Consider the following 17,405-nt stretch of genomic DNA (forward strand, 5'->3'; position numbering starts at 1 on the left):
CGACGTGCAAAGTGAAAGGACTGACTCTGAATTATCGTACCAGTCGAGTGGTCAACTTTGGGGTATTGAAAGAAGCCTTGCAATCGGGAGAGGATGGAAACTTTAAAGTGACCACTCACCAACCGAACAAGATTGTACGTTTACCCACTCACCACATCGTCAGTCGACCTTTGGAAAAAGTTTATCAAATCGTGTACCAGAAGCGAGTTCGACTTCCCAATCATTTCACCTTACCGTATGGACACGTTGGTATAAAACATTGGTTGTAAGAGGATAGTTACCCCACCAGAAAGATGACTTCGCCACAGCAAGAATCGAGTGAGAAACCCGATGAGAACTCCAAGTTCAAACCCTACCATTTTCCAGTCTTCTTACCTGACTATTGTGATTGTGCCCGTCGATTGGACACGTTTCAGAAATGGCCTACGGATAGGGAAGGATTACCTTCTTCGCATGTTTTAGCTAGAACAGGATTTGTCTACTTGGGACCTGAGTCAGGATTGGGATACGAGGTACAGTGTTTCGCTTGCGGACTGAAGTTACGAATGGATCTATGTATCTATAAAGATTCAGCTATTCTGGAACATACTCGATGGTCTCCGCACTGCCCTTACCTTTCTATGGCCTTTCCACTCATCACACTACGGTACAATGTTGACGGTACCTTAGAGACGGTACCTTCCAGAACAGGACATAAAAAACGTAAAAAAGGAAAGATGTACAAGCTGGAGACTGCATTGCGACTAGTATAAAAAGGGGGCTATGGTCAAGATCGATAGTTCATTGTGACTACCAAGACCGAGCGAACAAGATGAATACTTTGAAAAAGACATCGTTCCAGTTTGGGGATTGTAAAAAAGTTGTATCTTCCTCTAGTGTGACTAATATTGGATGGATAAGACCCAGGCATTGCGACGGAAAATGTCCGGAAGGAAACTGCGATTGTCCATGTGGTTACCATTGTAATTGCGTAGCGGAGTTTGCAGACGAGTGCGATTGTGAGCCTTGCGATGGGACCGATGCTGTACCTTGTGACCTGAGCGATGCCGTAAAGCATCATGGGAACTTTAGTACCCCTACCCCTGTCATGGAAAGTGATGCTGTGCGTGTCAAACCTGTGGGATGCGAAAGCGATGCTGCTCGTCCTCTTGGACATTTTACTGGGTTTCGTTTTAAAGGGGAATGTCGACCTTCACGTTTACCTCCCTACGGATGTCATCCAGCCCTGAGCAAACTCCTGCCCATTTCACTCAACCCTCATCGAAACGAACCTGTGAAAAACGAATATTCGTTTCCTGTGCGTTCGTCGGAATACTGCGACTTTGAAAATCGTCTTCAATCGTTCAAAGGAAAATGGCCAAAGTATCTGGGAGGACCGACCCCCGAAGAATTAGCCAGAGCCGGATTTTTCTACTTGGGCGAAGGAGATAAAGTCAAGTGCTTCAGTTGCGGTGTGTCACTTCACCACTGGGAACCGCAAGATTCGGCCTACGTAGAACATGCTCGATGGTCACCGAATTGTCATTACTTACCTTTAGTGGGACCGAGACATTGAAGTAACTTCTTACCATAATCATCTGTTCATGGATACTTTACAAGAGAACATTTGTGCTTTGCCTGTGGAGTTGAGAGAACGCATTTACCGAGAGCTGGTCAAAATACAAGTGAAACGTAAAGAACAATTGCATCCGATACGTCACCGGTGTTTGAACCACTGGTACCTGAAGGCTATACAAGGACTGATTCAATTGAAAGTGTTCCATTGGACAGACATTGATCAACGACCTCCTGGTTATAAAAAGGAATGGTTTGGTATGGACGATTTTATCTACTACATTGTAAACGTACTGCATCGAATTCCAGAGGAAGAGTTAACGAATTACCAACATCTTGAACACAATGTCAACTTGGTGAAAGAGGAAACTTCTGAACGAATTGTCATGTGTAGATTAGTGACTCAACGATTTAAATTCGACACTGAAGTGAAACCATGTTTGTGCAAAGAGTACATTTCTTGTGTCAGACCAAAGAGGATTTAGTATGACCTATTCATGGATACTTTACAAGAGAACATTCGTGCTTTGCCTGTGGAGTTGAGAGAACGCATTTACCGAGAGCTGGTCAAAATACAAGTGAAACGTAAAGAACAATTGCATCCGTTACGTCACCAGATCTTTAACCACTGGTACCTGAATGGTATAAGAGAACTGATTCGTCAGAAATTGTTTCAGTGGTCAGACCTTGTTCAACACTTTGAGTTAGTGAATGATCGAAACGTTCATTATTTTGGTTACTTCGAGATTCACCTACAGCAATACATTGAGGAAGACAAGTTAAAGGATTATCAACATATTTTACGTGGAATCTACTTAGAGGAAGAGGAAACTTCTAAACGAACTCTGAAGTTTCGGTTACAGTATGCAAGATTTAGATTCCCTACTGGAGAACGAAGATCTCTGGCTAGAAAGTATGTCTATTGTTTCCGAAACAAAGAGACTATAAAAACAGGCTGCCATGCCACGACTTATGTCACATGTCATCCAACAGATTCCGTGGAAGGAACTCAATGACCATATTCAAACCGTGGATCATTACCATCAATTATTACAAGAACTGTATCCATTCAATTTGGGACGACAAGTGGTGTGTGTCTTAGTGACTTGTTTTCTGGGATTTCGTTTACCAGCCGATTCTTTGTGGACTCTTTACGATCAGTACTTACCACCTCCATGGCCTTAAATGGTCACGAAAAACTCCTTTGGTTCAAAGCCTTGCGGTTTCATCTGGATACTTCTCGACCTCAACAGGAAAAAAAGATTCGTCAACTTTTAGCGACCCAAGACGTGTATGACGATGTGTGTGTAGCTTGTGACTTACACCCTCATTGGACAGATGTTCGTGATTGGAAAAAGGGGGGTTTTGAGGTTTGGACCCAAGAAGTGGCCCAGTATGCACAAGAGTTGTTCAAGGAAAAAAGTTACTTTTCAACCCGTGTTAGTGACGGTGCCAGAAGAACCCGTCACCGAGAACAACCACTCGCTTCAGGACAGGACTGTCATGGACATGCCTGAAAGGTCATTCCGGGAGGACACTTGTGTGACAATACCTCATGTAGAGACTGTAAGAACATTACACACTGTCCCTAGGACATCTTGGTTAACCAAAACATGTTGTACAGACACTTGTTTATATTCCACTTTGATCGCTTTGCTGTGTTTTATATTCCTGTACATCACTATTTGGGTTGTATGTATTTTTGTCTTTCGTGTTCATATTTGAAACATTCAATAAACGTGTTCTGAAAAAGTGTATAAACTCTTGTCTTGTTTGTTTTTCGTGTCACAAGTGACATTTCTCATACCATGGCTACCTCTGCTGTCTCTGCTCCCTCTTCCTCTACTGTCAAAGTCATCGACGAACACTTAGATCGTGCCAGTTGGGAGGCTTTGTATCTTCGCCATCCCTTTAACATGCTCATTGCTGGACCTAGCGGTTCAGGCAAAACCGAATTCGTCAAACGTTTGATCGAACATAAACATCATTTGATCGATCGGCCACCTCAACGGATCGTGTGGTGTTACAAAGAGTGGCAATCGGCGTACAGCCTCTTGCGAGAAAGTCAAGGCGATTCCATCGTGTTTGTGGAAGGCATTCCTAAAGAAGACGATGGCATCGTCTCTGACTCCCGTCTAACCCATTTGGTCATTTTCGACGACATGTTAGGAGAAGACGAAGAAGAAATTAAATTGTGGTTTACGCGCAAAGGGCATCACCGTAATGCCAGTGTCGTTTACATCACCCAAAATTTGTTTCAACAAAGTAAAGCCCATCGCACCATCAGTCTCAATGCGCATTACGTAGTCTTGTTTAAAAGCCCTCGAGATAAATCGCAAGTGCAAGTCTTAGCCAAACAGTTAGGAACGCCTTGGCTGACTCAGGCGTACGACGATGCCACTCAAACGCCACACGCCTATTTACTCGTCGATTTGAAACCTACGACCCCCGAGGATTTGCGATTTCGTACCCACTTGTTTCACCACTGGTGCCAAGACGGAGGACCTGTCCTGTACACGTCTCCGTCCTCGACTTCATTTCACTCCTCCCATGAAAAAAATCTATAAAAACCTCAGACCCTTTTTCGTCTGTCTCACACAGTGTGAACATGACGTCCCTTCAGTCACATCTTCCCGTCAAATTGATTCGTGCCTTGTATGGCATCAGCCGAGAAAAAGATCCACAAACACGAGCCCGTGTCTTAGAAGCTAGTCTCAAAGAAGTCTTACGATGGTTCACGGTGACGGCACGTCAATTACTCCAAGGAATCATTCAGATTCCTCATCAAACCCAACGCTTTTTCGATCGAAACAAAGTCGCTTTGGTCCAACTGGCCGATCCCCGCATTGACACTCAAACCAAAAAACAAATCATTTTGAAACCTGGAGGGAGCGGTACTCTAGGAGGGGTCATCATTCGCTCACTCTTAAGATGGGATCCTAATGCCCCCAAAGTTATCCCCAAGACAAAAGTTCAACGAAGCCCCAAGAAGAAAAAGAAAAAGACCAAGTCCCCAAGAAGAATAACTTCTCCAGTGGCAGGACCCTCCTCTTACCAGACACCACCACCATCACCCCGGAAAAAGAAAAGAAGCCCCCAGAAAAAGAAACAGAAAAAAAGTCCTCAGAAAAAGAAAAGTCCACAGAAGAAGAAAACTAGTCGCAAGAGAGGCACTTCGGCCAGGACGCAACCTTACACTCGCAAGCCACGACCTGCCACAGCGGTGACTGCGTCTCCGGCAGCCTCACGTTTGTCCACTTCTCCGTTGATGTCACCAGGAACTGAAGAGTACTTGGAGACGTTGATCACACCAAGAACTTCTCCGTTGATGACCCCCAAAAGAACTTCCCCAGTGGCAGGACCTTCCCATTTAGCGGCAGTGGCTGCTGCTCACAAAGTACCTTCTCCCAAAATCAAAGTCCAAGAAACATCGGGCATGTTACAAAGTTTACTGGATTTGTCCAAACAAGAACTGGCTCGATTTAGTCCGTTACGTACCCCTGCACGACGTGTCATGCCTGTCCTCAAACTGATAAAACGTAAAGACAATCAGTGGCGACGCGTTCCAGTATAAAAAAGGCCTGTGACCGAGTAGGGTATCAGTGTTTTTAGGTGCTCCTAAAGACTCAAAGATGTCACCCTCCAGAAAACCCCAAGGAAAGAAAAGGAAAGGACTGCCACCACGTTTAGCCAAACATGGGGACCTGTTATCTGTCCTGTCCAAAGCTTCTCCACCCCTACGAAAAAAACTCATTCAAACGGCTTCCAAAGAGGTCATCGATACCGTGTGCGAATGTTGTTTGAACGTCTTGAAAGGCACGATCCCTTTGTCCAAACACCAGAAACAATGCTTAGGCAAACATCGTCACGTTCTTCGGAAAATGGTTCAAAAGAAAATTAACATTCGTCAAAAAAAGAAGATGTTGGTCCAACGTGGAGGTATTTTACCTCTCTTGTTAGGCCCCATACTGAAAGGAGTCTTGGGAACCATGTTGGGAGGACTGATGGGAGCAAGATAAAAAGGCCTTCGGAAGTCCCAAGATCTCAGAATTCACCCCTGACAACCCCATGGAAGGACGAAAACTAGCTTTAGTGCCTTACAAACGATGGATGGAATACCATCGGTGGCAAGAACAACGCACCCCGCATTTACCTCCCAATCCCAATTTGAGCGAGATGTCCCAGTTACAACACGAATTGCAGTCCTTGATGGATCGCCAAGATTTGTCCGAAACAGAAAAATCGCAAAAGTACGGTCAACTCTTGCAACGATTGCAACTCTTTCACCAGAAAGCTTTAGACGAAACAGCTCTACCCACTCTGAAAGATTTTAAGACCTTGATGAAAAGTCCAGCACCATCATCATCATTACCACCACCACCACCACTACTGTCATCCCCAACAGTCACCAGAGATGCTACCCCACAAAGACCTGAGGAAGAAGAGACGCGCGAAGTGTTTCAAACACCGTCAGCAGCTCCCATTTCGAGTAAGATTGCAGCATCCTTATTGACCCCGTCCCCCACACCCCAACGAGAAGAAATGAAAGCTTGGGTTAAAAAGATGATGTCCACACCTCCTTCGACAGAAGTGAAAAAGAAAGAAGGGAAACCAGAAGCGAAAAAAGAAAAGAAAACCAAAGCCATTCCATTGCCACCTCCACCACCACTACCTTCGACTTCTACTCCCGTAGCCCATCGGACACGTAAATCCGTTTCCAAACCACCCTTTAGACCCACCCAAAGTAGCATCACCGAAGAGTGGGTGATTTATTAACACACCAACACACAAAAAATAAAAAAATGGAAAAAGTCTTAGCCAGCATTTACTACGATCCCTCGCATCCTGCAGGTTACGCAGGAGTTCAAAAATTGTATCGTGCTGCCAAAACGCGACTGAAAAGTCTCCGTTTACCTCAAGTGCAACGATGGTTACAAGAACAAGCTACCTACACTTTGCACAAACCCATTCGACGCAAGTTTGCCAGAAGTCGCACCCGAGTGGAAGGCATCGATCATCAATGGCAAGCCGATTTAGCCGATGTCTCTCATTTGGCCAGCTACAATCGTGGTTACAAATATTTGTTTTGTGTCATCGACGTCTTTTCCAAATTTGCCTGGGTCGTGCCCTTGACTTCCAAATCGAGCAGCGAGTTAGTGCGAGCCCTGCAACGGGTGTTGAAACAAAGCGGCCGTCGCCCTCTTCGATGGCAAACGGACAAAGGCACCGAATTTCTGAACCAAGCTTTCCAAAAAGAATTAAAGAAACGTGACATTCATTTTTTTACCACCGAAAACCCCGAAACCAAAGCCAGCATCGTGGAACGTTTTCAACGCACTTTGAAAGAACGCATGTGGAAATATTTTACGCATCACCACACTCTGAAGTACATCGACATCTTACCACACCTGGTACAAGCGTACAACCAATCTTACCATCGAAGCATCGGACGTGCCCCGCAAGACGTGACTCCCGACAACGAAGTGCTGGTGTTCGAGCGTCTGTTCGGTACGTCCCCGACGAGGGCTGTCCCCAAGAAAAGTGGAGAGTTGACCGTAGGAGATTGGGTGCGCATTGGCAAAACCAAACGCACTTTCGACAAAGGTTACTTACCTAACTGGACGACCGAACTGTTTCGCGTCACTGGACGAGTGCATGGTCGTCATCCTGCCGTCTATAAATTGGAAGACATGAACGGAGAAGTACTCAAAGGAACGTTTTATTTGCCCGAGTTACAACGTGTCACCAAAAAAGAAGACGACGTGTACGACATCGAAAGCATTCTCGAACGCAGAACCCGTAAAGTGGGCAAACGACGTGTCAAAGAAGTCAAAGTACGTTGGAAAGGATATCCACCCAGTTTCGATTCTTGGATCGACGCTTCGCAAGTCATCGACTATAAAAAGAAGAAGTGACCATCATGCCCTTTCACACATCAGACGCAGCTACGTCGACCAGTCCTTCTTCCCCTAGTTCTTCTGTGCAAGATTTACAAAAACAACCCTTGTGGGTGTGGTGTGGAGAACGTGTGCCTAAAACGCAAATCGTCTTTTTCTGCCAAATCTTCGTGGTGTATTGTGTCATCGGGGCAGCCATCGCCAATTTGAGTTTGCAACAAGGAGACAAACAATTGTGGACCATTTTATTGAGCAGTTGCATCGGTTACCTGCTTCCCAATCCCTCCCTGAAATTCTCCTCGAACGGGAACGTTGTGTCCAGTGCCAGTGTCAGTGCCAGTCACCACTCCAACAACAACCACAACCAGAACCCCATTTTGGGCGGAGACACGCCTCTGACATCCAGTAATATCCCCTCGGACAGCCACAGAACTCTAGAATTATGAGTCACCAAAACCAATTTTACTTAACCTTACCCAGTGACAGTTCCATGGAGGTGTTTCCCAACAACACGTTGTGCTGTTACACGGCCAAATTACCTCAAGCCATCCCGTTAGATCACGAAGCCCATTGGGAAGTGGCTTTAGTAGAAATGATTCACCCGACCCAAGTCCTCAATGTCCTTAACAATCAAAATACTTTTACGGTGGAAGTTCATGACCAACCATTGCAAGTAGAGTTGGATAAGACTAGTAGCACATATACCAATAAAACCTATAATCAAATCACTAAAACGACCACCTACAACTTTCTGATTAACCCAGGCTATTATTTCAGTGGTCATCATTTGGTCAGCGCCATAGCCTCCAAGTTTAATGGCGTGTTTGGGGAAGCTTTTAAGATTGTCAAGAACAAAAGTGTCACCATGGAGTACCACAAAGTAGCTCGTCGCTTCTTGATGAAATTTGAACGGTCTAAAATCGTGTCCATTAAATTTTGTCCTGAATTGTTTGACATGTTGGGCGGTGACATGGAGCTGAGGAAGAAAGTAGAAAAAGAAAAAGGTGAATTACCAGTCATTTACGACAACGAGACTTTTGGCCAGTATTTTCGTACCCCGGTAGAACTGAACCAAGGACTGAATTTGATCTTTGTGTATTCCGATGTGGTGGAATACAACGTGGTGGGACACACCTTCGTACCGTTACTGCGTGTCATTCCTTTCAAAGTGGATTCTGCCACGAACGCTGACGAGGAAGGTGGAAACACTTACCACGTCCACCGCGAATTTGTCCATCCTCACTATTTGCCGGTCAGCAAGTCGTATTTGGACACGGTCAACATTACTATAAAAGGAGATTTGGGACAAAATATTCCATTCACCAAAGGAAAAGTCACGGTGAAACTCCATTTTCGAAAACGGTTCTCTCACGACTCGTAAGTAAGTAAGTCATGTATCCAGTGTACCAAGGGGTGGCTCGACAACGAGGACACGGTTTAGGAGACATGTTAAAATCGGCCTTTCGTTCGGTGGCCCCAGTGTTGAAACCGATGGTGACACGCGGATTGCACGCCTTGAAAGATGCGGCACTGACGCAAGGCAAAGAATTTCTCCAAAATGTCATCATCGACAAACAAAACCCTAAAGAAGCCTTCATGAGGGCAGGCAAAAATGTCTTGCTGCAAACGGGCAAAGACATTTTGGGCCGACGAGAGACACCTATAAATGCCCTGCACGCTACCGAGTCAGGCATTCAGCAAGGACAAGGTAGAAAGAGACGACGAAGAAGAAAACACCCTTTCACCAGACTTCAAGCGAGAAAGGCCAAGAAAAGAAGAACCGTTCGAGACTTAGACGTTTTCCATTATTGAGACACAGCGACAAAATGATGCACCGAGAGTCTTGCGCCTGTTCCAAGACGGAACTGGATCTGTTTGCCATGCCCCCCACCATGATGACCATGCAAGAATCCCAATGGGTGGAATTTTACCCCGTCTCCTCACTGATCGATTCCGCTCCCATCGAGTTTGACATCAAAGGACAGCCCGAAGATTACATCGATTTGAATAGCAGTTACTTGTACTTGAAAGTCAAAGTTCTAGATAAGGGAGGAGATATTATAAGCGGCGAAGAGAAAGTAGCTCCGATCAACAATTTCATGCATTCCTTGTTCAGCTCAGTGGACTTGTACTTGAACAACAAACTGGTTAGCAGCAGCATGGATACTTACCCTTACCGTGCCTACCTGGAAAATCTCTTGACGTACGGAATAGATGCCAAGGATACTCATCTCGATGCCTGTGTGGTGTGGCAACCTGACGAAGCGAGCGAATTTGATCAAACAGGTCTTGAACCTGACCCCAAATTAAAAACAACCACCAATGAGGGATTTGTAGAACGAAGAAAGAAAATATTAAATGGACAGAGTTTAGAACTGATGGATCGTTTGCATTTGGACATGTGGTTGCAAGAGAAATATTTGCTAAACGGAGTGAATATTCGCCTGAGACTGAATCGTAGCAGTGCTGCTTTCCATTTGTTGGCTGATGGTGATGCTACTACTGGTGGCAATCCTAAAAGCAAAATCGAGGAGGCCAGACTCTACGTACGACGCGTAGAAGTGTTACCTAAAGTGGCAAACGACATCAGTCAGACGTTGAGCAGAACGACCGCCAAGTATCCCATCCGACGCGTGGAAGTGAAAACGTTCACCATTCCCGCTAACCTGCAATCCATAACCGAAGATCATCTGTTTCAAGGACAGTTACCCAAGCGTTTAATCCTTGGTATGGTCTCGAATTCAGCCTTCAACGGAACCTTCAATCAAAATCCTTTCAACTTTCATCACTTCAATGTGTCCAAGATCGAAGTCAGTCGAGATGGCAAGACCTTGTGTACCCGACCTTTCGAACCTGACTTTAGTGACAAGAACAAAAATTACTTGAGATCGTACTTGTCCCTGTACGAAGCCACGGGACAGTTAGGAACCAACACCAGTCACGGCATTACGTACGACGATTATGACGGAGGCTATGCTTTGTGGGCTTTCGATTTCACTCCAGACCAAGGCAGCGACGAGGGACATTTCCACCCTATAAAATCTGGCCAGATTCGTGTGGAACTTCAGTTTGTAAATCCTCTACCAGCGACAGTGAACGTCATCCTGTATGCAGAATTCGATAATACCATAGAAATCAACAGTTTGAGAGAAGTCATTCTAGATTATTAGAAAGCCATGGAAGACTGTTATCCCTCTTTACCTAGTGGAGAAACTTTGGAGATGGAATGTGAGGAGACCGTGGAAGGAGAAGAATCTCAAGACAAAGACGAAGAAGTTTTGATGAAGTCGAGATGGCCAGAACAAGAAGCCCATTTAGTCTCCTGTTTTGCCAAACACTTGGTCGACAAAATGACGGAATTGATCAAGAAAAATTGCTATGGATGTCAAAACGATCATCCCAGTCAAATTCAACACGATAAATGCCTGATGTTAAGTCAAGAAGAAAAATTGGACGAGTATCTGGACGAAGCTTGGAGTCTCATCTCGAACGAAGACGTGTTGCACCAGTGGTATAAAGACTTGCGTGAACATTCTTGTCCAGCATTAACCACTCAAGAGATCCATCGTATCGAAGCTCTCCTGAATCAGAGTGAAGAAACAGAACGAATAACCGTTTATTCGTCAGACATTTTCAAGCAAAAAGTCAGGATCGAATTGACAACTTATTATTACCTGTGAAGAAGAAAAAAACAACACAAAACAATGGATACCTGGGAACTTTATTACCTTTTGAACCACAGTTCGTATACGGCTTCTTGGAATCCTGTCGTCTGTGCTAAAGATGAACTCCCTCATCGCAAACCTAAAGACCATCAAGCTTACGTGATCAACACGGACGACAGTCATCTCCCAGGAACCCACTGGGTAGCCGTCTACTTTCCTCAAGAAGGCTGTGTGGAATATTTCGATTCGTATGGATTGCCGCCTTTGGAAGACGATATCATCGACTTTATGAGAAGAAATGCTCAAACCACCCGATTCAATAACGTGAAATTACAAGGCACAGATTCCTTGGTGTGTGGACAATATTGTGTGTATTTTCTGCATCATCGCAGCCTGGGCTATTCCTTAGAACATTTAGTGACTCATTTCGATCCTCGTTCTTCTGCTAGAAACGATGTGAAAGTAGATCGATGGTTTTGTGACCATTATGCTTATCTTTTGTCTCTAGCTAGGAAACGTAGTGTCCATCAATGGCCTAATGATTTCCAACAGTGGAAATCACAATTTCATTCACAACGTTGTCAGCCTTGTTTAAAGTAGATTGTAATTGAAGAAAAAATGTTTGTGATTTGAAAAAAATTGTTTGATGTTATAGTGTTGGATTATTGTTAAAAATGTTGTTGTTTAGTGTTAAGTGATTTATTGAATAAAAAATGTTGTGTTTAGAAAAAAATGCCTTTGTCTTTTGTTTAGCTATAAGAATGTTGGATTGATGCTCTTTCATTTCTTACTATCCCTCTCATGAACGTTGCGGCTCGAAAACCGTGTGGGGGATGTTTTCCTTCATGTCCGCGCTTTCACTTTAAGAACCGGGTTGTTCCCAGTCTAGCCATCCATTGTCGACTCATCCTCCTAAGAAGATGTGCTCCAAACTAGCTAAGCTCAACGAAGCCTACGTGAATTTGCATAGGGTCAGACACAGTCTGATACCGAAGCCAGAAGAAATAGAGAATGTGAGAATGTTAAAAATCACTGAAGACCTGATAGAAGAGCTCTTCAGAGAAGAAATGAACAGGGAGAAAGAAGAATGGACAGAGAAGTACAGACTTCAGAGACAGCAGCAACAGCAGCAACAGCAGCAGCAACAACAGCAGCAGCAACCTGAAGCTGACAGAGGCTTTGTCGATTGTCGTATCGACACCAAAGAGTTCTTCTTCTCTTTCAGAAGAAGCAGACCTATTGCCAGAAAGTCTATCCTCAGAGGACATCGCATTCTTAGAAACTAAAAAAGAATGCCATAGCAAAACAAAAAAAAAAACAGCCCTTTTCAGGGCTACCCAATACTCTAGAAAAGAAATAACTATTAATTTGCCAATGTATGTAGGTAGAGTAGTGTGAAAATAAACACTAACTCTTTTATAAAAAATGTGAGGGCATGTGTTTGTGTGTTTGTAAGAGCTAACGTAAGTTGGTGAGGATAGTAGATTAAAATTATGTCTTTTTTGGTGTTTGAGGTGTATATTTGGGGTTAGATTGGATTGCTTTGCTTATGTGGATAGTCTATTAAAGTGATTTATAAAAAATTTTACAATAGTGATGGGTAGCATAAAAAAGTGAGTGAGTGTTTCTTTTAGGTCCGCGCGTTGTTGTTGTTTTTTGGTCATGATCTAGGTAAGATGAATTTTATGTTTTTAGGGGGATGTTTTCCTTCACGTCCGCGCTTTCACTATAAATTGAAACTCGTTCGGCAGTCCAGCTACCCTTGTTGATTGATCAACACCAAAAATGAACACGAGACTGGAGAAACTGTTGGAACTTCATGTGCATCTGGAATATGCCAGGCGCATATTAAATGAACTGGCCGCTGAAGCCATTGTCGAGGAGGGAAGGATAAGAGAGGAGGAAAGAAGAAAAAAAGAAGAGGAGGAAAGAAGATATAAAGAAGAGGAGGAGGAAAAGGAGAGAAGAAAAAATTTCAGAATCCCAGAGAGTGAAAATTGGGATTCTGAAGCGACATATCCTGCCTCTGCTCTCTCCCCCCAAAAGGTAAAAAGTAACTGGGGGATAAGATGTGTATGTGGCGCCAGGCCTGGAAGGTGCCACCATTAACCAGGTGTCCATGAAGTTCCAAACAAAACAGCCCTTTTCAGGGCTACCCAATACTCTAGAAAAGAAATAACTATTAATTTGCCAATGTATGTAGGTAGAGTAGTGTGAAAATAAACACTAACTCTTTATTAATAGTGGAAGTGTATGTGTTTGTGTGTTTGTAAGAGCTGAGGTATGTTGGTGTGAATAGTAGATTATGGGTTTCTTAGCAAATGTGGAGAGTATAGTTAGGGTTATATTATATGAAATGAGAAAGTAGGGGGATGTTTTCCTTCACGTCCGCGCGATGTTAGGTCATCATCTAGGTAAGATCCATTTTATGTTTTAGGGGGATGTTTTCCTTCACGTACGCGCTTTTCGTATAAGAACCCACAGTATTCGTCGTTCAAACCATTCTGCAAAGAATACAAAGAAGATGGCGTCAAACCAAATGGACAAATTACAAACCTTGCAAGACGTTTTAGACAATTTAGGAATAATGGAACAGATGCTATTAAGACTGGTTGAAGACCATTATTCCTATAGTCCCCATCGTGTAAAGATGGAAATTAACAATTTAAGGAAAGCAAAGGACAAGATTAGTGGTGTAATGAAAGAGATCAAGGAGGAGAAGGAGGATGAAGAGGAAAAGATAAGAATAAGAACATGGAACGAAAAAATTGAAAAAGAAGAGGAAAATGAGAAGAGGAAGAAAGAAGAAGAGGAGGAAGAGAAGAAAGAAGAGAAGAAAGAAGAGAAGGAGAAAAAAAAGAAGAGAAAGAGTGTTGGAGATAAAATAAGAAGTTGGTGGAGGAAAAGAAGAAATTAGAAGAAGAAAACCCAAAGGCCCTTTTCAGGGCCAGCCATATTTCTCGAAAAGAGATAGTCTTTTGAATTGCCTACCCCTTTTTAAAAAAAAATTTTTTTTTAAAAAAAATCCCATGTTCAATTCCCCTTGTCCCTAAACAAGCCCAAACTCTATTCCCATGTTAAATTCCCCTTGTACGTAAAGTGCCCCACGATTTATCGCCATGTTAAATTTCCCTTGTACGTATAGTGCCCCACGATTTTTCTCCATGTTAAATTTCCATTGTACGTATAGTGCCCCAAGGGTGTTTTTAATGCTAATTCCCATTGTACGTATAGTGTCCCCCTTCACTACTAATATGAATTGAAACAAAATCGACTTTTTATCTGTATTATACTCTAAAGATACACAACTTTTTTATCTGCATTATACTCTAAAGATACACAACTTTTTTATCTGCATTATACTCTAAAGATACACAACTTTTTTATCTGCATTATACTCTAAGGATACACAACTTTTTTATCTGCATTATACTCTAAAGATACACAACTTTTTTATCTGCATTATACTCTAAAGATACACAACTTTTTTATCTGCATTATACTCTAAGGATACACAACTTTTTTATCTGCATTATACTCTAAAGATACACAACTTTTTTATCTGCATTATACTCTAAAGATACACAACTTTTTTATCTGCATTATACTCTAAAGATACACAACTTTTTTATCTGCATTATACTCTAAGGATACACAACTTTTTTATCTGCATTATACTCTAAAGATACACAACATTTTTATCTGCATTATACTCTAAAGATGCACAACTTTTTTATCTGCATTATACTCTAAAGACACCCAACGTTTTGGCACCTTGTACAGAACCCAAACATGACAAAGCTGGGGGAATAAATGCTTTATCCAGCGACTTCGTTATCTGTACGAGCAACATAAAAGCACCGATATTAATAATATTATTTAATAAACTATTCGAAGTTGGATACTATCCATAATATTGGTCAATGGCTGTCATCATGCCAATTTTGAAGAAACAGGATGCAAATGAATCCTCCAATTACACAGGCATTATTCCACTACATGTACTAAACAAAGTATTTACATCGATTTTAAATAAAAGAATAAAAGAATGGGTGGAGAAAAATATATTACTGGGCAAAGAGCAAGCAGGATATAGAGCGGGGTATTCTACAGCATATACTATATTTATAGTATATACGCTAATTTGTAAATATTTAAGAAAACGTAGGGTTAGAGTGGTTGTATTTCGCATCTCAGACGTTACGAAAAGTGCTAATATGGCCATACAGAGGCGAAGATTGAATCATATTATAAGTATTTACGATGCATATTTTCTTCATAAAACTCTTGATATATGTGTCAGAAAACTATATCCTTGCAGGCACTGGATCCTATGCATATTTTAAAGCAAAGTCTTTCAAAATTTGTCAGATTACCCGTAACTGGATTGCTTCGTCAGTTTAAAGTAAAGATAGCTCCCATCCTTAATTATGGGCTGAGGTTTGGGGTTTAATGATGCCAATGATATTGAAAAAGCTCATTTGTAAATGTATCCTTGGTACATCTAAGTCTACTCCAAATTGTTACGAATCTTGACTCTTACCCAAAGTAACAGAAAAAAGTGAAGGAAACAAGCTTTGCAAAATTTAACAATTGATTTATTTCCCCAGAATATCAAGTGAAAAATACGAAAAAAAAACTTACGGTTTTACAAATCAAATCCAAAAATAATCCAAGAATTACAAAATAAAAGTCCTAGTGATAAAATGTCCTGAATGAAACCCGAATCCCGATGAAATCCGAAATGGAAGACGATGACGTGTGTTATAACCTGCAAAGTGCTGCAGTATCAACCGTCTATTGTTGAATCACAGAAAATATTATTTCAGACCTTGATTTCTGTATAAATTCTGACAAATGTCCTTGCCCAAGAATTAATTTAGACCACTAATATTTCCAGGGAAAACAATCACTTGGATTCAAAATAATTTGAAGAAAATAAAATAATTAGCCCAAACTGGACACAATATAAACAAATTGACATCTCAAGTGTTAAGGCACAACTGAGAATTCTTTCTCAATAAATTAGTAATAATTATAATTAAGACTCAAAACAGATGCTAGGATGGATGTCAACCTATTAGAATGGAAGTTTGTTACGTGATAATTATCAGGTCGTCTAGGCATGGGCTTGACTTAACTTAATAATTTTTACTCTGAGAAAGAATACACAAAATGTTGTTTACTAAAAACCATCACTGGTTCTGAATCAAAGTCAGAAATTAGATACAGTGTTTCTATTATTAGTTGTTTATAAAAAAAAAGGCAGTCAGGTCAAATAGAACTGAACTGAATTTCTGGACAATGTCAAATCCAGTAAATAAAATTACATTACAATAGCATGTAATGGAGTAACAAACAAAAATTAAAACTAACAAATAATTAAATTAAATCAAAAATAAATTAAATTAAACATACATAACAAAATGCATTCGTATATAACGAATTAGGACGAGTTAGTATGCTGTGTTTAAGATATAAACGTATTTTGAAATATTGGCTAGGAATTCTAAAAATGCTGGAAGACAGATATCCTAAACAACGCTATGATTTACAGCTAAGATGGGCGGAACATTGTGAGTACTGGGTTAACAATGTTAACAATCTTCTATTTACATCTGGATTTAGTAATGTTTGGTGTACTCAGGGCGTAAATGATGAAAAGACATTTCTTCAGTTGTTCAGGCAGAGATGTGAAGATATTTTAGACTAAAGCTGCAAGATGAGATTAAGTCGATGGAAAGACTGATTTTATAGGTTATTAGTAATAGAATTTGCTTGTCAAAGATATCTAGAATTGTTGAGATATAGCGATTTTTGTTATATGATCACTATGCTTAAAGTGAGGAACGTGCCAAGCAGAGGTAGTACGGGAAGATATGAAAGTATTTCGTATGAGGAAAGATTGTGTCAAATTTGTAACGTTAAAATCCATAATGAATTCCGTTTTATTACTGCTTGTCCACTATACGGAGAAATTCGAAGAAAATATGTATCCACCTTTGTATATAAAAATCCAAATTAGAAAAAAATTAGGTGTTTTATACAAAATGATTCCGACTAATTTAGCAAAGTTCGCTATAAAACCTTAAAGGTTAGAGAAACCGTTTTATCAATGACTCCTGCTACATAAGACTTTAGATCAATATCACAAAACATTAAATTCGTTTGTGTGATTACAGTTTATTATATATTTGTATCTCACCCATTCGAAAAATGCAGTAATGATTACTTTCATGTATATTACTTCCAGTTGATACGATGTTCGTTTGTTACGCACTATGACATC

Source organism: Sinohyriopsis cumingii, chromosome 14 (genome assembly GCF_028554795.1).
Source record: "Sinohyriopsis cumingii isolate HCF-2022 chromosome 14, ASM2855479v2, whole genome shotgun sequence".
NCBI lineage: Eukaryota > Metazoa > Mollusca > Bivalvia > Unionida > Unionidae > Sinohyriopsis > Sinohyriopsis cumingii.